Source organism: Peromyscus maniculatus, chromosome 3 (assembly GCF_049852395.1).
Source record: "Peromyscus maniculatus bairdii isolate BWxNUB_F1_BW_parent chromosome 3, HU_Pman_BW_mat_3.1, whole genome shotgun sequence".
Taxonomy (NCBI): domain Eukaryota; kingdom Metazoa; phylum Chordata; class Mammalia; order Rodentia; family Cricetidae; genus Peromyscus; species Peromyscus maniculatus.
The window spans coordinates 145384847-145409000 of record NC_134854.1 but is presented as its reverse complement, the minus strand read 5'-3'; the positions used below and the strand labels follow the sequence as shown (position 1 = coordinate 145409000).

The window sequence follows — 24154 nt, the reverse complement described above, 5'->3', positions numbered from 1 at the left end:
AATAAATCTCCCCTTCTTATCTCTCAGCCTTTTATGCTGGATCAAAAAGCACAGCGTCCTGTCAGTCCAGCAAGCTCCTGCCCGGGCTGCCCTGCAGCCCAGAAAGCTGTTTTCTCCCTCCCACCCCCCTCGGCAGGAGTAACTGCCACTGAGCCTGCAGGGCTTTGGATACATACCTACTTGGCAAACCGCTCTTGAAACACTACCGCTCACGGCCCTCCTGATTGACAGTTCCTTTCCTGCACATCCGCCATGCTGAACTCCAGGGACTCAGTCCTGTTCAGCTCCAGGGGTACCATTCACGAGCTCTGTTGTCTTCATACGCAGACAGGCTGCAGCCCTATTCGGTGTCTTCAAATTAGTTTATATGTCGTATAAATCTCCTGCGTAAACAACAAACACCAAGTAAAAATAACAGGGAGCTGGCAAGATGACCCCACGGGTAAGGACACTTGCTGCTCAGTGGCACCACAACCTGAGTTGGAGCTCTAGGACCCATGTGGTGGAAGAAGAGAACCAGCTCTCACACGCTGTCCTCTGACCTCTGCACGGAGGCTCTGGCATGTAGCCCCCTCTAATAAGCCAGCAAAGGAAGGAAATGATGTAGTTTGCCTTAATTTCCCTCCTTACTCAAGTCTATCTAACCTGGTACCACAAACTGCCCCTGCCCTGTCTTACTCCTGTGACGGGTTTCCCAGCTTGAAATGTGTGTTTTCCTGGTTCTCTCCTTCCACCACATGGGTCCAGGGATTGCGCTCAGGTTGTCAGGCTTGCTGGCAAGCACCTTCACTCGGGGCTCATCTCTTTTCCTTCTTGATACAGGGTCTCGTGTAGCCCCAGCAGTCTCAAACTTGTCCTGAACTCTTGATCCTCCTGCCTCTACCTCCCAAGTGCTGGGATTACAGGCCTGTACCACCACAGCTGACTGTTGTTTATGGTAACGACTCAAATGTACCTGTGTTCTCTTCTTTCCAACTCTCAGGAACACTGACTCTGTGAAGGTGAGCCTTTTTTTTTTTTCTTCCCTAACAGCTCTATTGTAGGACTAACCCTAATCCTCCTGTGGGGCGTGTGTTGATTCCTTTATTTCTCTTTGTTCTCCTCCAGTGTTCGCAGGGCACCTAGAGTTAGAGCGAACGAATCACCTTTCTAACGGTGTGGATACAGGTACATGAGCACATGTGTGTGCATGTATAGAGGTCAGAGGTTGACAAATGAGGCATTTCTCGATGTTCTTTACCTTCTATATTGAGGCAGGGACCCTGGATGAACCCAGAGCCCACTGGTTCATGGAATATTAATCTGTTGTACTACACATTCCACAATGCCCTTGTTACTCTAAAATGTACAATGCATAGACTTTAAGCCTTTGGGTTGATATTTGTGTTGTGACTGCTCTTATCAGTTTAAGAAAACGCACAGTGAAAAGATATGAGCTAGATATACTTTTAAATCGATATGTAGTTATATTCATTGTTTTAATGGGTCCATCGTGTTCTGGGCATGGCTGCCCCTCCTAAGGGGCTGCATTTTCTCAGGCACAATACTCGATATTGAAGAAGACAGTAATCACTTTACATCAAATTAACAGAGACCTCTGAACGAGTTGTTAGGAAGGCCTTTCTCCACACTGACGTTGCAGCTGGCATCTAAAAAGAATATGCTGGCCATGGGAGAAGGGGCCTTTCTCGGCAGAGGAAACGTAAATGGAGCCCTGGCGCCCAAGAGCTTGGTGAGCCTGAAGAGTTAAAAATGCCACTGTGTAAATACAGGAAATAAGGAAGAAGAATGAGATGTGCAAGGTGAGGTGTAAGCAACGCCTTTAAAACAAATACACCACCCCCATCCCCAGCTCCACCCCCGGCATCAGGTTGTTTCCAAATTTCCTCTGAGACATTATGGCGTGGTGGCCATCTTAGTACTTTTATCTGTGTGTATTACTGCAATAGTTTGTAAAAATTGTGGTTAAAATATATGAAAATCATTTTTTTGCATGAATATGTGTATGGTGGTGTGTGGTTCACACATGTGGGAGTATACATATATGTGCAAGTACACATATATGCATGTGTGCCTATATGTGAGTTCATATGTGTGGCGGTACACATGTATGTGCCTGTGTGTGAAGGCCAGAGGTTGACAAAGTGGGTTCATTGATTGTTCTTTACCTTATGTATTGAGGCAGGGTCTCTGGCTGAGCCTGGAGCCCACTGATTCAGCTAGTCTAGCTAGCCAGTGTGCGCTAGGAATCTCCTGTCTCTGTCTCCCAGGTGCTGGGATTACAGGTGGCAGTTATGGATGCTGAGGACCTAACTAACGTTCATCCTCATGCTTGTGCGATGCACACTATCCACTGAGCTATTACCCCAGTCTCCTAAATATTTAGGTCTCCTCTTCTTCTTGTATTTGTGTGTGTGTGTGTGTGTAATAGTTGAATATTTGTCATATTTGTTGAACACATTTTACCAGATTTTTTTTTAATTTTTTATTTTTATTTTATGTGCATTGGTGTTTTGCCCGCATGTGTATCTGTGTGAGGGTGTCAGATCCCCTGGAACTAGAGTCACAAACAGTTGTGAGCTGCTATGTGGTTGCTGGGAATTGAACCCGGGTCCTCTGGAAGAGCAACCAGTGCTCTTAACCACTGAACCATCTGGATTTTTTTGTTTGTTTGTTTGGTTGGTTGGTTTGGTGGTGGTGTTTGGTTTTCTTTTTTTTTTTTTTCTTTTTTCTTTTTTCTTTTTTTCTTTTTTTTTGGTTTTTCCAGACAGGGTTTCTCTGTGTTGTTTTGGTGCCTGCCCTGGATCTCACTCTGTAAACCAGGCTGGCCTTGAACTCACAGAGATCTGCCTGCCTCTGTTTGCCTCCTGAGTGCTGGGATTAAAGGCATGTGCCACCACTGCCTAGCTCAGACCCAGAGTTTTTATTTTTTAAAAAATTGATAGTAATGGAAAAAAAATTAATCATAATAGAAAGTTTTAATTTGATGTACCGCAAAATTACACAAATTTCAGATTTCATTCTTTAGCAGCACATAGTACCTGATGGCTTAGAAAAAAATTGCTTTAGAAGGGAACCTAGAAGTAATACTTATATGGAATAGACTGGGGAAATAAAGAAAATAACATCTGTAAGTTAATCACTGTTAAGGATAAATGATAGGTTTTAGGTTTTGTTTGTTTGTTTCTTTGTTTTAAAGTACACACACACACATACACAAGGGGCTAGGATTGTAGCCTAGTATAGAACTCTTGCCTAAAATACTCAAAACCGTAGGTTCTATCCCTAGAACCCATATGAGCTCTGTCACTAAGAGCCACGTCTCCATCCCTAACGAAATGGTCCTGGTGACATATACCTGTAATCCTAGCACTCCTAATGTAGAAGCAGGAAGAAGTCTGATATCATCTTTAGTTACATAAAGAATTTAATGTTAGCCTAGGCTACATGGGGCCAGGTAGCCAAAGGTATGTAAAGAAATCCTGTCTCAAAAAATAAAGAACAAATGCATACACAAAATGAAGTTGGGTATCTATCTCCTTCCCAGCCACCAGCGGTCAGAAACTCACTGGAGTGGACGATGGATATAAGTTCTGTACATGCCGTGAGAAGCTCATGGCCACAGAAGTAGTTGCTGTTGCTCTGGGTGGGGAGAGAAAGGTTTGCGTGGCATGAATTGGTGGAGAGAATGACAAGCCAGGTCTTCCCATGAAGCAGGACACCTGGACTCATGCAGAGTATGCCTGTTTTGAACAAGGAGCATTCTTGCTATAGACCAAGGAGAACTGGAGAGAGGGAGCACAGATCCGCTCGAGGATGCATTGTGGGTGCCAGTCTGAGTGTTTTCAACTTGGTTTTGTGAAAAAAGGGGTCGGGGGAAGATATTCCTGGACTGACAGATACTGCTGGGCCCTCTGCAGTTGGGGCCCCAAAGAGCTAGTAGAATCCAAATGCTTTTCAGTCTCTCTAAAGAAAATGATGAGCTGAGTGGTAGTGGAACACACCTTTAATCCCAACACTTGAGAAGCAGAGACAGGTGGGATCTCTGTGAGTCTGAGGCCATAGACTGAAATCCAGGACAACCAGGGCTACAACAGAGAAACCCTGTTTTGAACCCCCTCCCCCGCTGAAGAAGAAGAAGAAGAAGAAGAAGAAGAAGAGGAGGAGGAGGAGGAGGAGGAGGAGGAGGAGGAGGAGGAGGAGGAGGAGAAAGGAAGGGAGGGAGGGAGAGAGAGGGGGCAAGGAAGGAAGGAAGGAAGGAAGGGAGGGAGGGAGGGAGGGAGGGAGGGAGGGAGGGAGGGAGGGAGGAAGGAAGGAAGGAAGGAAGGAAGGAAGAAAAAACAAGCATCCTTCTCCCAGGACAAAGCACCCAAGATTCAGCATCCTGTCACTCCCGGTGTTCTGCAACTCAAACACTGTGTTGCTCTGAAGAAATAAAAACAATACACTGAGAAAAAACCAAGAGGTGACTACAGAATGTGCTAAACTTTGGGCCAAGAGAATGAAGGAAGCCACATAAAAATGCCAGAAACAGATTGCTAAAAGACATAGGCTGTCCTTGCTGAGAGCCTCTGCGTCTGGTCCAATCAAAAACAAGAGTAGCAAATAAGTGACCAGACCTCGAGAAAATGAAGACCACCACCACCCCCCCCCCCCAGTGAAACCAAATGAAGCTAGGGAGCTCAGGAAGTTTAGGTGATGGAGACTGGATTCTCACTGAGGGGGGCACTGTTCCTTGATGTCTTTTGCTACTAAAATGTCCTGAGAAAGATTGAAATGATCTCACTGCCAGTCCTCAGGAGGCAGAGGCAGGTGATCTCTATCAGTTCCAGGACAGCCTGGTCCACATAGTGTGTTCCAGGACAGCAAAGGCCACCTAGAGGGACACTGTCTTGAAAAAAACAAAAAGAAAACAAAGGATTGCAATGGAATGTAGGGGCAAAGAATGCTTGAACCTGTAGGCGAAAAGGCTGTTTCCTTTGGAAATTATTATTAAAGCTCGTAACTACCACCTTGGTAGCCTAAGGGGAGAGGGATGGGGAGGTCAGAGGACCTCTCTCATCCTTTAATTGTAGCTCACAACTGTGCTGCTGAACGCAGCTAAGATAAGCTTGGAATGCTGTAGCAGGACTATCTAGAGTTTTGTTATCTCTTCACTAGAAGATAAGAAGAAAATAGAGCTGGGACTTTAGAGTGAGCGGTTTGCTGCAGAGCCCTCCTGAGAAGCTGCTGGCCCGGTTCTGTTTGTCAAAAGCCAGCTTTACCTTGTACCTCCAGGGAAGACCTCACCATAATCAAGCTTGAAATATCAGGAGCAAGGACCAGCATCCTTCTCATTCCCTTTTGTGGCTAACTTATTTCCTCCAAGGGCAAGAACGCCTGTTTTTCAGTGAAACCTTCATGCAAGGATGTTATTTATCATAGGAGGGCAGTAATCATTGCAACAAAAGAATTCCAACTATAGCAAAGATTAATATCTTATTATCAGTCATAGAAGGCATGCAATTTGCATGGAAAAGCCTGATCTGTGCAGACCCCTGGCTGCTCTGAAAGGCACTGATGCAGAATAGAAGACTGGAAAGTCAGAGTGTAGCTCGCTCTGAAGGACAGAAACCTTATGGGAAGTATAAGAAGACCCAGGGTACTTCAGGACAGGAGTCCACTAGGCTCCATGGGCAGCAGTCTTCACCACTCTGAGTGACTGGGCTGAGGCCTAAGCAGTCCTGTGGGGGCTGTGAGGTGGACCAGGAGACTCCAATGGTGGGGATTTGGGCCTCTTTCCATGGCTACCCTTTTTGCACCTTTGGTGACTTGGGACCTTTTCCAGTTGGCTTCCGAGAAGGAAGGAGAAAGAAGACACAAATAAGTAGTCTGAGAGGAAAGAGTAAAGAATGCATTGACTGGAGAGGAAAGATGATCCAGAGTTGAGAAATTCAATGCAGAAATGGGGATAATGAAGAGAATCTTACCCTGAATGGTAAGGAGGATAATGAGCACAGAACAATGAAGTGTAGTATGTGTGGGAACTCCCCAGTTAGAAGGTGATTTGGATAAGAATTCCCTGTGCAGCAAAGCAAGAGGCTGGAGAGATGGCTCAGTGAGAGAGAGCACTGGCTGCCCCTCCAGAGGACCCCGGCATTTGCCAGTTCCTCAAGATAGTTTGGTTGTCCTCACCACACTGAAGAGAGTGTTAACATCACATCGAATGGACTGAGTGGTAGGGTGCTTGCCTAGCATACCTGAAACCATGGGTTCAATACACAGCACTCCCACAAAGAAAAACAGAAGAATTCTAGTGAGTGGAGGCCATAGTCGAAAGATTGTACGTAACAATTATCCAGCCCAAAGCATCCCCAGTGTGTCGTGTGGAATACTGGACTACAGTGCCCTCCTCTTGTTAACTCCGTAGGAAGCACTTTGTCATGCTTTAAGCTTAATAAAAAGTTCTACTTAATACTAATAAAGTAGTTCTACTTCCCACTAATCACCACTCTTCCCTTTTGATGAACCCAACTGTCTATTAGTAATCTTTCTAGATCGTAGTGGAAAAATAGTGAGGCATTACATTTTCCACTTTAGGTTTTGGAAGCTGGGCATAGTAACAGCATTTGGTAAGCTGGGTCAAGAGAATCTCAAATTCCAAGGCAGCCTGGGATATGTGAGGCTCTGTCACACAGAACGTTCTTTTTCGTCTTATTATCATCTCCCCAATTTTTAGAACATTAACAGCGCCCTGTCATCAAGTGTGGTCAGCATCTTCACAGAGTAGCATTTAGGCAAACTAAAACCATCACTTATCTGTGGCACCGCCGGCCCTTCCTGGTCTTAACTGCTTTTCCATGCTTCACTCATTCTTTCCAGGAGAAAGGTCATTTTTTTTTAAAGAAGGTAAATACTGCTACTTTTGTCTCTCTTAATATCAGGTAAACACAACCTAAGCCGGAGCTCCGTCTTATCTTTGAGGCGTCCCGGTAAGGCAAGGTGCGCGGCTGAGTTAGAATGTGGCTCTATCTCTAGTTAGCCATTGGTGAGATAGGTGTGGCAGAAATCACCGGGCTGCTCCTGGTGGCGCAGAGGTAGAGCGTGAGAGCCCCTGAGGAATGCTGCTCCCGCGCTCGGCACGTCCTCCACGGTGGGAATGTGTCAGTCTTGTCCTGGGGCTGTTGGGTTTCTTTGTATTGACTGCAGCTGTCAGGATCAAAGAGTCACCCAGAGACAAGAAAATAGCTGTGTTCTCGGGGTACCTGGGACAGCCAGGTCCTGCTGGAGACAAGAGTCAAGGGAGACGGAATTCTTCAGTGTTAACTCAGAAAATGCTTTCCATTTTCCAAATTCCAACTGTGTTCCTCCCCAAAATCTGATGGGGGGAATGTCTGCCCCAGTAACTTTAACCTCACAGTCAGAGGGTATAAGTCCTGGGCATACACATGAACCAGAGAAAGCGTCCAGCAATTTAGAAATTCCAAGTATGTGTTTGAAAGAATAAATGAATACCTATTTAATAGTTGAAATGTACAATTCTGTTGTTGTTTTGTTTTGTTTTGTTTTCTGAGATGGTTTCTCTGTGTAGCTCTGGCTATCCTGGAACTCACTCTGTAGACAAGGCTGACCTCGAACTCACAGAGATCCACCTGCCTCTGTTGGGATTGAAGGCATGAGCCACCACCACTGGCTTGAAATGTACAGTACAAGCCCTGCTTCCCAGGGCTCAGTTTACCTGCATAAATTACTGTTTGTATAAATTGTATAAACAGTGTCTTTGCCAGACCTTCAGACTGCAGAGAATGGAGTCCTTCTCCTTGGTCTGTAAGCTCACCCTGTAGAGAGCCGGGACAGGTTATTCAATTTGCTTTTTTGTGCGTTTTTTTTTTCCAGCACAGTCGGCAGAGTAGCAAGTCAGTGTCAATGCCACAGGGATGTGTCTGGTTTGCTGACTCTCAACCTTATTTTTGCTCTAAAAGAAGAAGTAAGGGCCACTGAAGCAGACATGCTGGTCTCTATCTAGAGAATCTTCTTACAGAAATAATGTCTAGAGTATGAAGTGAAGCAACGGTGCCGGGCGTCAGGGTTGGGGTCAAGGGAAGCAATGGGAAGGCAAACTTGGAAAAGCACGGAGGTTGGGGTATTTAGCTCTGTGGTAGGGCACAGTGAGCATGCACAAGGCCCTGGGGTCCATCCCAGCACACACACACACACACACACACACACACACACACATACACACATACACAGAGAGAGAGAGAGAGAGAGAGAGAGAGAGAGAGAGAGAGAGAGAGAATGAATGAATGAATGAATGAATGTCATCATCCTGGCATGTAACATGCTATGTAGACCAGGCTGACCCCCAACTCAAAGAGATCCTCCTGCATCTAATTTCTGAGTACTGGGATTAGAGGTGTGTGCCCAGCAGGAGACGTTTTAATTGAGCAAAGCACACCAGATGAAGTGACACGTTTGGCGCATCAGGACAAAGAATGTATGTGGTGGCTGTGAAGAGGGGAAACGTGTAAACTGTACTTATTCTGCACCTGAGTGTGGAACTGGAACACGCAACACTTCTAAGTAGAGCTGGAGGACAAGCTCAGGGAAACAGAGCCATGGAAAGGAGAAGGAGACAGCTGTCAGATGTAGAACCTGGACAACATGGGGAGGGGACCACAAAGAGAACTGTGAAGGTTCTGAGATTCGGACATTGAAGAGAGAACAACCGAGTCTGAGTGCTTGCCCAGCATGCACGAAGCCAGGGTTCATCCTCAGGACCGCCAAAAGAGAAGCCAAGACCAAAGGGTGCCTCCTGTCACACCTATTACCCCACCACTCAGGAGGCAGAGGCAGACAAATCTCTGTGAGTTAAAGGCCAGCCTGGTCTGTACAGCGAGTTCTAGACCAGCCAGGGCTGCATAGTGATTCCCAGTCTCAACTAAAACAAAGAGCACAAGGTTATGCCTAAGGGAAGTGCTCTTAGCCTTTCATTGTCTTGGGGAGGTTTCCCTCTGTGCTAAAAGGCCAAGGGGGGGGGGCGACTAGAAAAGGAAGTGGAAGCGGATACAGAAGTGAAGACTTCTCTAGCTGCCCACTGTATTTTCCTTGGAAAGAGGCAGAGCTCAGGAGGCAGAAGAGGTCAGATAAACACTTCCGAGGAACTGACCCTGTTCTGAACCCTCATCTATCTCCAGCTGTTTTCTGCAGAATCCAGCAGAATCCAGCCCATCTGACTGTGGCCCGCATAATCCAGGCCCCAGAGCGGCTTCCACCTCGACTGTTCTGTTGTCACTGCTGGCAGTCTCTGTCCCGGTCTCTGTCCTGTTGTGTGTGTGGTCACCTTCTGTCACTTCGAGGAGTTCTCCAGTTTTACTCCGTGTCACAGCCCGTTTCTTTTGCACCCTCCACTCTTTCTCATTTAGCTTTTCTCCACCAGCTGGCTTACCATGACGACACGATCCCCATGGCAACGCCTCTCCTGGGGAAACAGGGGAAGGAAAGAAGAGCGGGCTAGAAGGGATGGGCAAAGAGGAGCTGGGTTGGCGTTGGAAGACGACCATTTGGATTGGGTCCTGGAACAGAATTAAAACTAAGCCTGTTGATGACAGCAAAATTACACAGATCCTGTTTCTCTCTCGGTTTTTAGTTCTTCATCTGAATTTTTTTTTTAGCACTTATTTATTATTTGTAATTGTGTGTGTAAGCATGTGTGCACACCTGCAGTATGAGTGTGGATGTCAGCGGATGACTTGCAGGAGTCGGTTCTCTCCTTCCACTGCATGCGTCCTGGGGACAGACAGACCTGGTGTCATCAGGCTTGGGAGCAAGCACATTTACCTGCTGAACCATTTCCAGTATACCATAGAATAAGTGATTGTCTCAAGATTTGTAAGGTTTTCTTTTGATATATTTTCCCTCTAATAGTTTTAGACACCATCATTTTTTTAAAATTAATTATTTGGTTTTTCGAGACAGGGTTTCTCTGGGTCCTCTCTGTCCTAGAACTCACTCTGTACACCAACCAGTCTGGCCTCAAACTCAGAGACCCACTTGCCTCAGCCTCCCAAGTGCCGGGATTAAAGGAGTGCCCACCACCACCACCACCACCACCGCTGGGCTTAAGCACCATAAAATTTAAGCAATACATGAAGCATATTTGAGATGACATTAGAAAGGGAAAAAACAAAATAGAAATTGGATTTGATCACAAGCACAACAGAAAGAGAAGCAAAAGCATGCCTACCAACCAGGAAATATTTCCAGAATAAATAAATCCAGAAAGAAATTTTTAATAAGCTTTTTCCCCCCAAGAGTAAGATTTGCTTCATGTAGAGGCAGTACTTGTCTGAGATCAGTCATTCTGCCTAGAAATCTTTTTGATTTGGTTTGGTTGGTTTGGTTTTTCGAGACAGGGCTTCTCTGTGAAGCCGCATGAGGACTGTTCATCTGTAAGGGACAATGGCTAAGTCACTTGGCTATTTCCCTCTGCCTTCCCCCCCCAACTTGATGAGCCACTAATCACAGAATTCCACTGACTTTCCTTAAGTCTGGGGAATGAGAAGCTTGAATTTGCATGTCTAATGTGCTTCCAAGAGAGGCTGGTCCCTGGAGCATGATCTGAGTGAGCAGTAGGCTGGATGATGCTGGATCTGTAGCGTTGAGTGCTCTAGATATGCAAGGCATCAGTGTGTGGGTGATGCACCTTCCTGACTTTCAATATCTTTTCCTTGGGGAATGAAAGAGTAGGAATGAGCCCAGTCAGTTAGGTTTTCATTTTGTTTTGGTTTTGAGGGGAGATCTAACAGTGTAACCAGGCTCAAACCCACTGTCCTTGGCCTGCAGAGACAGTGCTGGAATACAGACACGCATTACCACACCCAGCCTTGCTTTGGGTTTTCATATCCAAGCCTTGCACCCTTTGGCCACTGTCCATGTGAAGTGACCAACCATCTAGTTCTGCCCAGTGCCTGTCAGTGTTAAAATGGCACAGTCCTGGGCACAGCAGGTGGTTGAGGGACCTGGCCATTGACATGAGGCCAGTGAGACAGAAAGAACAGAATATGCATTTGAGAAGCAGGAGATGGGTTCTAGTCTGAATTCACAATGTATTAATCTTCTGACTTTCAAATGGGCACTGAAAATCCTCTGGATTTGTTTCTGCACCTTTGTAAGAATGCAGAAAAATGCCACCTACTCCACACACAGCCAGTGTTCGGAGACTAATTGCAATAATGTCCATGTATTTAAAACACAGTTTGTTGCAGCCTGGTCTACAAATCGAGTTCCAGGACAGCCAGCACTGTTACACGGAGAAACCCTGTCTCAAAAAACCAAACCAAACAAACCAAACCACAACACAGCCAATGGAGGGGGGAAGCTGTAGAGAAGACTCAGTGGGAAAGAGCATTTACTGCTGGGGGGCGGGGGGGGATCTGGGCTCAGTCCCCTGTGCTTCTGACACCTTCCTCTGGCCTCCTCAGGCAGCTGCATGCATATGGTGCACAGACCTCACCCAGGCACATACAGATAAATTAGAAAACAACAACGTGACCTGGGTGTGTGGCGCACACCTGGTGCATGCCTTTAATCTAGCACTCAAGAGGCAGAAGCAAACGGATTGCTGTGAGTTCGAGGCCAGTCTGGGCTACATAGTAAGCCTCTGTCTGAGAAAAATAAAAACAAAACGCTGTACACATATACTCTGTAGCTTGCTTATTTTTGTTTAGAATTTATTATTTGGGCTGGGAATATAGCTCAGGAACAAACTGCTTGCCTAGCATGTGGGACACTTGGGTTTAATCCTGAGCACTGCAAAAAAGAGAAGGGAGGGGGAAAGACAGAGAGATTATTTATTAACAAAGAACAGCAATTTGGCCACCCCACTCCTAGGAGCAAACATTCATATATTTGGCAGGTGACAAGAAATACATGTTGTTCAGAAGTAGAACCAACAGTGTCTATACCAAAGGAGTATTGCTCCATAATAGTGTTTGTTTACTCAGCCTACACGTCTCTGCATCAATTTCCAGTACTGCCGAATAAATAATAATGATGATAATGTGTATATCAATGAGAGAATGGATAAACTTATGTGTATCCATGAGCAGGATACTAGGAACAACAAGGAATTAAACACAGCATATAATATTTAAAGATGCCTATTCAATGAAAAACATTCTAGCCCTTAATAGTATGCATACATAAACACATGAGCCTAGGCCCCTCAGTGCATGCCTATAATCAACACTCTGAAGCATGCTAACACTTGGAATGCTGAGGCAGGAGGATTTTGAGTTGGAGGGTAAGCATAGGAAGTTACAGACTATGTGGGCTACAAAACAAGACCCTATCTAAAACAAACAAACAAACAAAACAAAACAAAAACAGAGAGGAGGGGCGGGAGCACTCTTTCTCCTGAGTGCTTTCCTCTAAGAGGGGTTACAGTCTGGGACTGGCACAGGAACCATGGGCTGGGGTTCTGGGGTGAAGAATAGCTCTAGAATCCAGATATTGACCAGCAGTGGTTATACAGGTGAATACTAGAGAAGAGATAATCCATCCATCCTGCTGTATAAATGAGTGCGTTTTTTTACCGGCATTATTGCGTGTGTATTTCAGTAAAAATGGAAGCTCTCGCCCTCAAAGTGGAGCGTTACTAGCAAAGTATGTGTCCTGGAAGTTTTAATTCAAACAGGCCCAGCACTACTAGACTTCTGTGACCGACCATCTCAGCAGCGCTTCTCAAACTGAGTCTAGGCCCCCCCGCAGGGCTCACATGTCAGATATCCTGCCTATCAGATATTTACATTATGATTCATAACAGTAGCAAAATCACAGTTATGAAGTGGCAACGAAATAATTTTATGGTTGGGGGTCACCACAACACGAGGAGCTGTATTAAGAGGTCGCAGCGTTAGGAAGGTTGAGAACCACTGAAAGGAGCAGCTCTAGAAGATGTCCCTCCTCCTGAGGGTGATGAGCTAGCTCCGGCCCTTGAGCAATGGGCAGAAAGAGGAACTGGAAACCCTTCATCACAGGTTCAGGAAGAGGCCAGGTTGGCATCCAAATTGCAACAAGTTTAGTGGGTTGTTTTTCTTCTCTCTGTCTGTCCTTCTGTCTCACTGTCTAACTATGGCTGCCCTGATAACTCGGTGCAGGTGCTGGGAGGCGTACACCTCCGTGGCCTTCGTAAGTGTCATCATTGTGTCTTCTCTTAGACCGGTTTTTCCTCCACACACCCCTCCCCCGCACCCCACCCGGCCCGACACACAGCACTCCTTTGGGAGAGGGCAGATCTGCCGTTCTCAGTAGCCTGCTTTCCCATCTTTCCCTAAGCTCATTGGTCCGGGCTGACATTTTCTTTTATGAGTCTATTGCAGGAGTTCACATCCTGCCCATCCTGCCCCAGGGGGAGCCTGCCAGCTGTTTTTTACAGCCACACCATCAGACTTGTAGTCCCTGGTTTTTGAAACCAGGCCTGGACCCTGGGTTCCCACCCTCATCTGCCCCCTCCCAGGCCTTCGGGAAATTCTTCATTCGCACCTGGCTTTCTCCTCAACAGTAATTGAGTTTCAAGTGTTTCTTCTCCCTGCAGCTTTCCTCAGGAAGAAAGAAAACAATTACCTCTCAGGAAGGATTAGTCAGTGGACCGACTTAGGGTCTGAAAACGGTGTGGGGGAGGGGAGCATACTGTGCAGAAAGAGCAAGCTTATCGCCGTCTTGTTTCAAATGGTTTGTACTCCTTTCCTACTTTGGCATTAATCGCGTTTGCGTCATAAGAAATACTTAGTATTTAAAAGTGACAGCGAAAAAGTGTCACAGGAGGTCATTTAGATTCTTAAACCTGTTACTTTTTTTGTTCTAATTTTTTAAAGACAGGATCCCAATATGTAGCTCTGACTGTCCTGTAGTTCACTATATAGACCAAGCTAGCCTCAAACTCAGAGATCCTCCTGCCTCTGTCTTCGGGGTACTGGGATTAAATGCTTGCATCACCATGCCCAGCTGCTTTATACATAACATACATCTTAAAAGAAATTAGGAAGCACATTTTTAAAGGGAAATGGATTTATGTATGGCTTGTCCAAAACAGGGACATTTCTGTGACGGTGTGCTTTATAGAAATGATGAAACAAAAGCCAGGAAATATGGGTGTGATAAAGTTGTCAAAGCCCTGTGAAATCTTTCCCGGAAGGCAGGTCTCCCGCCCCATAGCCCCCCCCCCCTCCAGTCCCCCGCGCGCCACCCCTCACCCTCCGCACCAGGGCATCAGCACCCCACCTCTACCCTCAACGGTTTGGGAATCCTGAGGAAAGTTTAATTCTTTGGTCCATTGTTTCAGTAGGCTGATAGCTGAGGGGAGGGGCGTGCATCTCTCCCGGATTATCTTCTCCTGCTGGGGCCGTTACAAAAGCCTACCATCGCTCGAATGCAACCAAACAATGACAGAGTAACTGCTGCGGGCACCCGGCTGCAGAGCAACGTTCTGAGGAGCAAATCTGCACGCTAATGCTAATGTTGGGGGTTGGGATGGGGACCGGGACGGGGGACTATAGGCATCAAAAATAAGTCATCTACCCGAACACCATAAATGGGTGAATGCTATTGCACACATTGTATCTGTAAAGCTGACTAAAATAAAAAAGAATCGGGCTGCGTGGAGACGTGATCGTTGTGATGCACGTACGAAGACGGAGAGTCTGGGGCTGCGGAGGGGTGCAGCTGTGGATGGGGCAGGCTGGGAGGCGGCCCTGCCTGGAGCTGACAAGGAGCAGGTGAGGGGATTGGCCACTGCCCTCAAGGCAGACTGCTTTAACTTATTTAGACTCCCCAGAGGTGCCGCGGATTCCTGACGACTGCACTTTCTCAGGCCCATCTGGTGGGCGCTGGCCGGCCCCGCCCCGGGGAGGGACGTGCGCGGTGGCACGGCGCCCTGCAGCCCCCGCGGTCCTCGAGTGCCGGGACCTGCCTCCCTCCCCCGCTCACTGACTCACGCGCATCGCGCTTAATTCTGCTCCTGTCCTTGGTCTCCACCTTTAGACATTCTGGGTTGAACTGGCCCAGGGGGAGATAAAAGGACAGAAATGGACCCGGAAAGGCGAAGGGAGAGTTGAGAAGTAAAAGATGGCATGGGCTGCAGACCACCAGGAAGAGCGGGAAGGGGTGGGCCTGGGAAGGGGCAGAGGTGTGTGAGCATGCGCAGAGCCCCGCCCGCGGTGAACAGGCACTTCAGTGGGCACCTCAGCCAGGAAATGCAGACACAGTTCCAAGCAAATCCGGGTTGGTGTTGCGTGCTACAAGTGATGCAGGCGTGCATCGTGGTCGAAAAAAATCAGAAGTAAAAGCCTGCCTCGCTCCTAACCTCTGGCCGTAAATGCATTATTCTATGGCTTTTACCTTTTTTTCTTTTACCAAGGAAGCACGCGAGCGATGTCTGCATGCGTTTAGCCCTTCGTCCCATTTTAGGACTTTAGACAGACATGTTTAGCATATCACCAGCCACAGGACATTATCTGGCATGTTGTAGATCGGCATTAGGAAATCCGAGCGTGTTATTCTTTAAACACATCTGGGACTGGGATGTAGCTCAGCTGGTAGAATACCGGGGAGGCTCTGCGTTTAATCCCCAGAACCGCATAAAACCAGGAGGGGTGGCAGCCACCTGTAATCCCAGCACTTGGGAAGTGAAGGCAGGAGAATCAGAAACCTGTGGCCAGGTTTGGTTACAGAGGGAGGTTAAAGCCAGCGTGTGCTACGTGAGACACTGTCAACCAAAACAACCACCAAAAAAGACCAAAACCCCAGTCTAATAATGTAATGGTGCTGGAATGGGCGGGGGGGGGGGGGGGGGGGAATTTCTCTAGGTCTTTCTCGCTTTGGTAAAGGTCCACATCCTGTTTGCCTCACTAAACTTCATGAAGGATGACGGTGATAACCTTCGGGCTTCAGTTTCTACCCCTAACTTTTGAGACGTCCACTTGTCCAGTCTGAAAAGGGACTGTTACCCATTAGAAAATGAGAGACTTCCCGTTGAGTCTGTACGATCCTGTACACTTTGGCCTTGGGCCGTCTTCAACAGCTCTCTCGTCTACATTGCCTGCCGCCTTTAAGGGGCGGCATAGAAAATGAACACAGAGTGAAGGTAGATGGAGACCCAAACCCAAGCCATCAGCCGGTCTTTCTTCACTCACCTCTCTAATCCAGCCCCAGGTTTTCTTCTCCCTAATAACATGGATGACAGCAGTATGTCATGGTAACTAGCAGGATTTGGGTGATGGGTCTTTGTGCTTGTTCCTAAGTAAAAACCAAAGGAGCACGCAGGCCTGGCCGAACCCGGATAGCCAGCTTACAAAGACCCGTATGGTGAGTCTTCTCCCGTCCTCTGTTCTGTGGAATGAGAGAAATTTAGAGAGGAAAAAACAAAAACTTCTTTCCTTAATTAATCTTTTTGGTTGTCAGACTTGTTAGGGCCACTTTTTGCATTTCTTAGCAGGGAGTTCTCAAACTGTTTCCTTCTTCCAGAGGAGTGTTTCCCACTGAGATGCAGTATTCCTTGTCTCAAGCCTCGGCCACCAAACACGGCCTCCTTCCTTCCTCCCTTCCACCCCGGGGTATGGCCTGTGACCTCACAGCTTTACGATTCCATCTCCCTTGACTCATCTACTGTCCAACTTGGGAGTTGGCAACTTTTACTGTAAAGGGTCGGATTATGTAAGTAGTTTAGGGTTTGTGGACCACAAAGTGTCTTAAGAGCCTCCTTGCCTCACCAGCCTCACTTTCAGCCATCCCTGTTGCTGAGAGGGTGGCTCCTGGGAGGCTCTCTGAACAGCCTGGGAACAGGACCCTGACTGAGCCTCCTCAGAGGATGGCTCCTTTCCTAGAATTCTGCACCAGCTGCTTATCTCCAGCCTCCCGGTTCCTTGCACTGACCATGCTTCCTGTGGGGATGGGAGGGGGCCAAGAGAGGGTGATGGAGAGTGAATGTGATCAAACTACATTATATACATAGATGAAATGTCATGGTGAAACCTGTGTAACTGGTAGCTGCTAATACTAATCATCTAAAGTTAAGCAGTTATTACATTTATTTATTTGAGAGTGTGCATGCTGTGGTGTTGAGAGCATTTTTGCCCAGTGAGACATTTCACCCACCCAACATCATGATTATTTATTTATTCTTTTGTTTGTTTGTTTATTTATCTATAAATTCATTCATTCATTCATTCATTTAGTGTGCGCACTCTGGAATGTCATTCTAAAGGTACTTTCTACCCGGTGGGATGACCTGAGTTAGATTCTCAGGACTCATAAACATGGTGGAAGGAGAGAACTTACTCCTGAAAGTTGTCCTCTGCCCTCCACCTGCAGACTGTGACACACCTACACACACACACACACACACACACACACACACACACACACACACACAGAGACAGAGACAGAGAAAGAGACAGAGAGACTTGATTTCTCTCTCTTTCTCAAAAAAAAAACAAAACAAAAGCTGGACATGGTAGTTGGCGGCGGCGCCGTTAATCCCAGCACTTGGGGAGTACAGGTGAGAAGGTTGCTGTGAATTTGAGGCCAATGTGAGCCACATAGTAAGTTCTGGACTTATGGGATACGTCGGGAGCACCTACCTCAAAAACCAAACAGGTGCTGGGGGTTTAGCTTAGTAGTAAAATGTCCTGGGTTCAGTTCCCAGTGTGTTGGGGGGGCGGGCGGCGCAGCAGATAATAACAATAACAGCAACAGCAATAATAAAGCAAGGGGAAAAACAAAACAAAAACTTCAAATGTGAATGCCACCCAGCCTGTGAAAGATGAGCTCCAAGCAGAGAGAGACTAGAAACTAGAGGTCCCTGACACCTCTACCCATGCCTGAGTCTAAGCTAGCCTGGCACCATACTGTTGTGCATTGTGCTGGCTAGTTTTACGTCAACTTGACACCAAATTACGGTCATCAGAGGAGGGAGCCCAGGTGAGAAAATGTCTCTGTAAGATTTGACTGTAGACAAGCCTATAGGACATTTTCTTAGTGATTGGTGGGAGAGGGCCCAGGTCATTTTTGGGTTGGGCCATCCCTAGGCTTGAGGCCCTGGCTTCTGTAAGAAAGCAGGCTAAGCAAGCCATGGGAGCAAGTCAGTAAGCAGCACTCCTCCATGGCCTCTGCATCAGCTCCTGCCTCCAAGTTCCTTCTGTGTTTGCGTTCCTGTCCTGACTTCCTTCAGTGATGAACAGTGATGAGGAAGTGTGAACTAAATAAACCCTGTCCTCCTGAGTTGCTTTTGGTTGTGGTGTTTTATCACAGCTGTAGTAACCCTAACTAAGACACTTGTCTCCCAGGCCGTGTGTCTGTCTTCACTCTTGCTGTCTGTGATTTGTTGGTGTCTGTTAGTAAATAGTTTTGAGAGCCCGGCGGCGGTGATGGCACACACCTTTAATTCCAGCATTCGGGAGGCAGAGGCAGGTGGATTTCTATAAATCGAGTTCCAGGACAGCCAAGGCTATGAAGAGAATCCCTGTCTCAACATCCCCAGACCCAGTAAATACTATTAAGATAAACTGAGTGCGGTGTCAGGCCTGTAATCCCCATTGCTCAGGAGACAGAACTGGGAGGATCAGAAAGGAGTCCAAGGCTTCCTTAGTTACACATCTAGTTCCAGGCCACTCCTGGAAATGTGAGACCCTTCTCACAACAACTAAACCCAAAAGAGCTTCATACGAAAGGGCCAACCAGAGAGCATCAAGATACAGTCCATTGGCCCTAGAGGGTCCCTGGTCAAGGTATGGGATTTCATGGGTCATTTCTTTCCTCTGAATTTTGTAAAAAAAAGAAAACACTGAGAAGCCAGGTGTGGTGACTCAATGTCTGTAATCCCAGCACTTGGGAGGCAGAGACAGGCAGATCTTTGGGAATTCAAAGCCAGACTGGGCTACATGTTTCCTGGACAGCTAGAGCTATATAGTGAGACCTTGTCTCAACAAAACAGTAACAAAGAGAAACTGATAATGCTTGGTTCTTCTCAATTAGATTAAAGCAGCCACTTAAATATAATTGGAATTATACTGGATTTAAAAGTCATCCCAGAGCTGGTTTGTAATCCCAGATACAAGGAGACTGAGGCAGAATAGCAGTTCAGAGCCTGCCTAGGCAACATAATAAGACCTTGTCTCAAACATAAAAGACAAAAAGAAGGCTGGGAGCCTGGTGTGATGGTGCATGTCTGTAATTCCAGCACTCAGGGGGCTGAGGCAGGAGGATGACGATGTTGTCATGAGTTTGGGGCTCGTTTTGGCTACATTGTTCAAGGTTACCCTGAACTATATAATAAGACCCTGTCTAAAAAACAAAACAAAAGAATTGTTGGTTGAGTCAGGGTGGTGCTGATCCTTTATGCCTGTTCCTTTAATTCCAGCACTTGGGAGGCAGAAGCAGGTGGATCTGTGAGTTCCAAGCTAGCCAGGGCTACATAGTGAGACCCTGTCTCAAACACACAGACAGATATAAAATCAACGAGATTTTAGGAGATAGAATACAGTGAGAGAAGGTTTCCCAGTTATGTGCAAGATTCAAGGGATTCAATTCCCTGGATTCAAACCCTTTACTAGGGAGGGAAAATTGGCCTGAAAGCTAATTTAAAACGTGGTTGTAGGTAAAGGAATGTAGCCGCATTTGAACATTTAAAGGATTGTAGGAACAGGGCACCAAAGGCAGGGATTATTCCACACATTTCTTTTTTACACACATTTCCAAAATCATTCCAGTCATAAGTTTGCATATAAACCATCCAATAAATACTTGGGATCTTTTCACACCCATGAGATTTTGCAGATTTGTGTCAAAAAAAGGACAGGGAAACAGGAAGAAGAAAACCAGAATCACGGGGAGATGCTGGCTGCAGCCCTCGGCGGCAACATAACAAGAAAACAAATTCCACAGGAGGGAGAGTAGAATAAAGGAGAGACAGGATTGAGTGATGGAGCTCGTCACTTCGTCACTTTTGGAGATTCAGCTGACCAGCATCATGCACCACGCAACCCACCTCCAAAAAAAAGAGTCAGGCGGCAAGATAGGATAGAAGAGATTCTTTGGTTTCTGAGCCCGCCTCATCCAAATATTTCTGTGACCGGCTGGTTCCACTGGAGGCAACAGCCTGAGAAAGATAAGTCTGTTAAACAGGCCGATGCTCTGCAACAGAGACTTCATACACTTGTAAGTGGAGTAGCTTCAGCAGGAATGGCATTGAATCATAGTCATTTCTAGCACAGTGGCTGCTGTACTGCACGGCACACACAATCTATACAAAAACTTGTGGAGGATTTTGTTTTTTCCAGACAGAGTCTCACTGTAGCCCTGGCTGTCCTAGAACTTGATCTGTAGACCAGGCTGGCCTCGAACCCTCAGAGATCCACTTTCCTCTGCCTCCAGAGTGCTGGGGTTAAAGGTGTGTGCGACAATGCTTGTCTAAAGAGTTATCTTTGTATGTGTGTGCAGGTGAGGAGGGTTGTCCAAGAAGAAGGGAGCTTTTGATCCCTGAAGATGGAGTGAACGTGTTTGTGAGCCAACTAAAGTAGGAGCTGGGAATCAAACTCACATTCTCTGCCAGACTGGTATTCACTCTTGACAGCTGAGCCGTCTTCCTAACCCTGTGTTTACCAGAGAGGACACTTTCTTTCAAGGTCCTGAACATGCTAGGCAAGTGCTCTGGTGTTCGTGAACTCTATGGACTCTGTCTGGACTACCCATGTCAAAAGTAGCCATACATAAGTGAATGAATGAATGAATGACTACATAAATGAATGAAATCTGGGTGTGGTGGCACATTCTTTTAATCCCAGCACTCAAGAGGCAGAGGCAGGTGGATCTCTGTGAGTTTGAGGCCAGCCTGGTCTACGTAGTGAGTTCCAGGACAGCCAAGGTCTATTAAGAAAGACCCTGTCTCAAAAATAATTCTGACTGGCCTCAAATTCAAAGAGTGTCAATGTGTCCATAGTGCTGGGAACAGATGTGTACCACCATCATGAGGACAGGACAGTTTCTCTGAGTGTCACCATACCAGGAAGGGATGGGATGGAGCGTCTGATCTGCTCAGTACTTGTTCTTTGAGATTCCAGTGGAGTCAGACAATGCCTTCAGTATCTATACTGTGGTTCTGTGGATCCAGGGAGCTGGCCTTCCCTCGATTCCTACAACTCCCAGCAGCCCTTCTAGCTGTGCTGAGTCTGAGACTGTGACCCTCTCTCCTCTGAGAAGAGCATTTCATTTATTTTCTGGCAGTTTGTGTACTGGCCTAGCCCATCATAGAACACCAGATCAGTAGACAGTACCTCGGAGCATGGAGTGGTGCCCCCACTTTTTGAGAGGTTAGGCTCCGCCAGGTTCAAGGGCCACCAAAATTAGGGGAGAGACTTGCTCAAATAACACAGCCCTTTAATTACGGCATATCTCATTGAAAAATGACACAGACTGGCATGTGGTTATGTTTTTTGAAAGGGGGGATATGAGTCAGCGTGAGTTATCGGGTTGCTGTTTTCCTGTAACCAAGGCAGGCAGGGATGCCCTAGTGGTAGCACCACCCGACATCTGTATAGAGAAGCAAAGATATGTCTACCTGGGACAGCAGTGCAAGGGAACACTTGGAGAACTCATAGGCTCGACTTGACCTCATGCAACGTCTGTGGGCCTTCCTGGTGTTTGTAGAGCAATTTGCACAGAAAACAGCTGAGGGGCTAGGCCTGGTGATGACCACCTTCAATCCCAGGGCTGCCAAGACCAGGACAGGCAGATCTCCGTGAGTTCCATTCCAGCCTGCTCTTCACAGAGTTCCAAACCAGCCGGAGCTTCATAGTGAGACCTTGTTTCCAAAAATTAAAAGAAGGGATGGAGAGGCTTGGTGAAGAGCTGGCTTGCTCTTCCAGAGCTGGGTCTGACACCCAGCTTGAAGTGGCAGCTCACAGCCATCTGTGATTACAGTTCCAAGGGATTGGACTCCCTCTCAGCCCTCCTGGGAAGCAGGCATGCACATAGTGCAGACAAACACTCATGAGCAAACAATAAAAATAAATTTTAAAAAATACATGACTGCCGGGTGGTGGTAGTGCATGCCTTTAGTCCCAGCACTCAGGAGACAGAGGCAGGTGGATCTCTGTGATTTCGCGGCCAGCCTGGGCTACAGAGTGAATGTCAAGATAGGCTCTAAAGCTACAATGAGAAACCCTATTTCAAAAAAAAAAAAAAAAAGACTGAGTATATAGTCCAGTCAGTGGAATGCATTAGTGAGTCCCAAGTTTGATGCCTAATACAAACCCAACCTGTTCTTTAGAACTGGAAATGGAGGATGAGCTGTTCAAGGCCATCCTTGGCTACATAGGGAGCTGGGGAGCAAACCTAGGGCCTTGTGAATAGTACAGCTGAGCTACACTCCTGGCCTCATAAACGTCAGGCTTTCAAATCCGATTTTCTACCTCAATCCAATTTGACTTGATGAATGCTAAGGAATGAAGGCAGGAAAATATTAAAAAGTCGTTGTTTTCTGTAATTAAACCATTATAAGACCAGAAAACTTTGTGTATGAAGACACTACACTGGGTAACAGTAGTCTCAAAGCTGAGGTGTTTCGGGTGACAGCTGCTGACATGCATGCTGTTATGGCACTCGCGGGGCAAAGTGCTCATGCTGTGAAAAATCCTGTCTTGGAAAAAAACAAAAAACAACAACCCACAGTGAAACCTTGATGCATGGGCCAGAGTGCTCAGGAACAAACACCTCAGATTCGTTATGCCGTGAGTTGGATTTTGAATTAACTTTTGATCATTCAGAAAAGTTTTATGATTGCCAAAATTTTCACAACACCTGCACTCACTTATGCAACACGGCATTGGTTGGTTTTTTTTTTTTTTTTTTTTTTTTTTGGTTTTTTCGAGACAGGGTTTCTCTGCGTAGCTTTGCGCCTTTCCTGGAGCTCACTTGGTAGCCCAGGCTGGCCTCGAACTCACAGAGATCCGCCTGGCTCTGCCTCCCGAGTGCTGGGATTAAAGGCGTGCGCCACCACTGCCCGGCGCAACACGGCATTGGACTGTGACCACAGTTTATGAAGCTGGACTCAAGCTGGGTACAATGGTAATCTCAGCTTTGGGAGACCTAGGAAGGGGCATCTCAGTGAGATTGGAGCTACAGGGTAAGACCCTGCTCAATACACATACAGACACACACACACACACACACACACACACACACACACACATGGTGGCTACCATATCCTACTATCCACAACATACTACTGTGCCTCAGATCCAAAGACATCAGGGCCAAGCTACTGTGGCCTTAAGCTCTGAAAGCTTGAGTCAAAATGAAATTTTCTCCCTTACAGGTTGATTGTTTTAGGCTATTTTATCAGTGGTGCAAAGTTGACTAATGAAATACCTGATCACTTTTCAACTGTGTTAAGTGTGTTTGTACTGTTATGAAATAGGTCTCCAAAAACTTTCATCTTGTACATCGGAAGCTCTGTACCCAACAAACCACTTCCTCCCGGAGCCTCTAAAGAAGCAGCTGTATTCTGTTTCTGTGAGTTTGGCCTCCTTCGGACTGTCCCTGGGTGGAATCACGGAGGACTTGGGTTTCCATGTAGGTGTTATTTCACTTACAAACAGTCCTCAAGTGTCAGCCGTGCTATACAGATTTCCTCCTCCTTAAAATCACATTGATTATCTACATGTGCATGGTGTCAGTGCATGGAACTCGCTCTGTAGCCCAGGCTGGCCTCAAGTTCACAGAGATCCGCCTGCCTCTGCCCCCCGAGTGCTGGGATGAAAGGCGTGCGCCACCATGCCCAGCAGTTTATGAGTGTTTGGGTGGTATGTGTGTATGTGCACAGTGTGCATGCATGGTGCCTGTGGAAGCCAGAAAAGGGTGTCAGGTCCCCTGGAACCGAGTCACAGACAGCTGTGAGCTACCATGGAACTTGAACCCGGGTCCTCTGCAAGAGCTTAACTGCCTAGCCATCACTGGCCAACACCACCTGCAACTTCCCCAGAGTGGCCTTGAACTTGGCATGAGGCTCAGGCTGTCTTCACACTCCTGCATCCATCTCACAAGCGCTAGGATTATGAGTGTTGGCTAGCATGACTAATTTGGTCTCACTTTTATTACTCTGTGTGTGTGTGTGTGTATG

The 24154-nt window shown here is 46.8% G+C and overlaps 1 protein-coding gene across 4 annotated transcripts in view; it reads left to right on the top strand.

The window, feature by feature from the left end:
* LOC102924702 (solute carrier family 2, facilitated glucose transporter member 3) overlaps positions 1 to 24154 on the top strand; it is a 70756-nt gene that overhangs the window by 17483 nt on the left and 29119 nt on the right. The gene's annotated exons all lie outside the window — the stretch shown is intronic.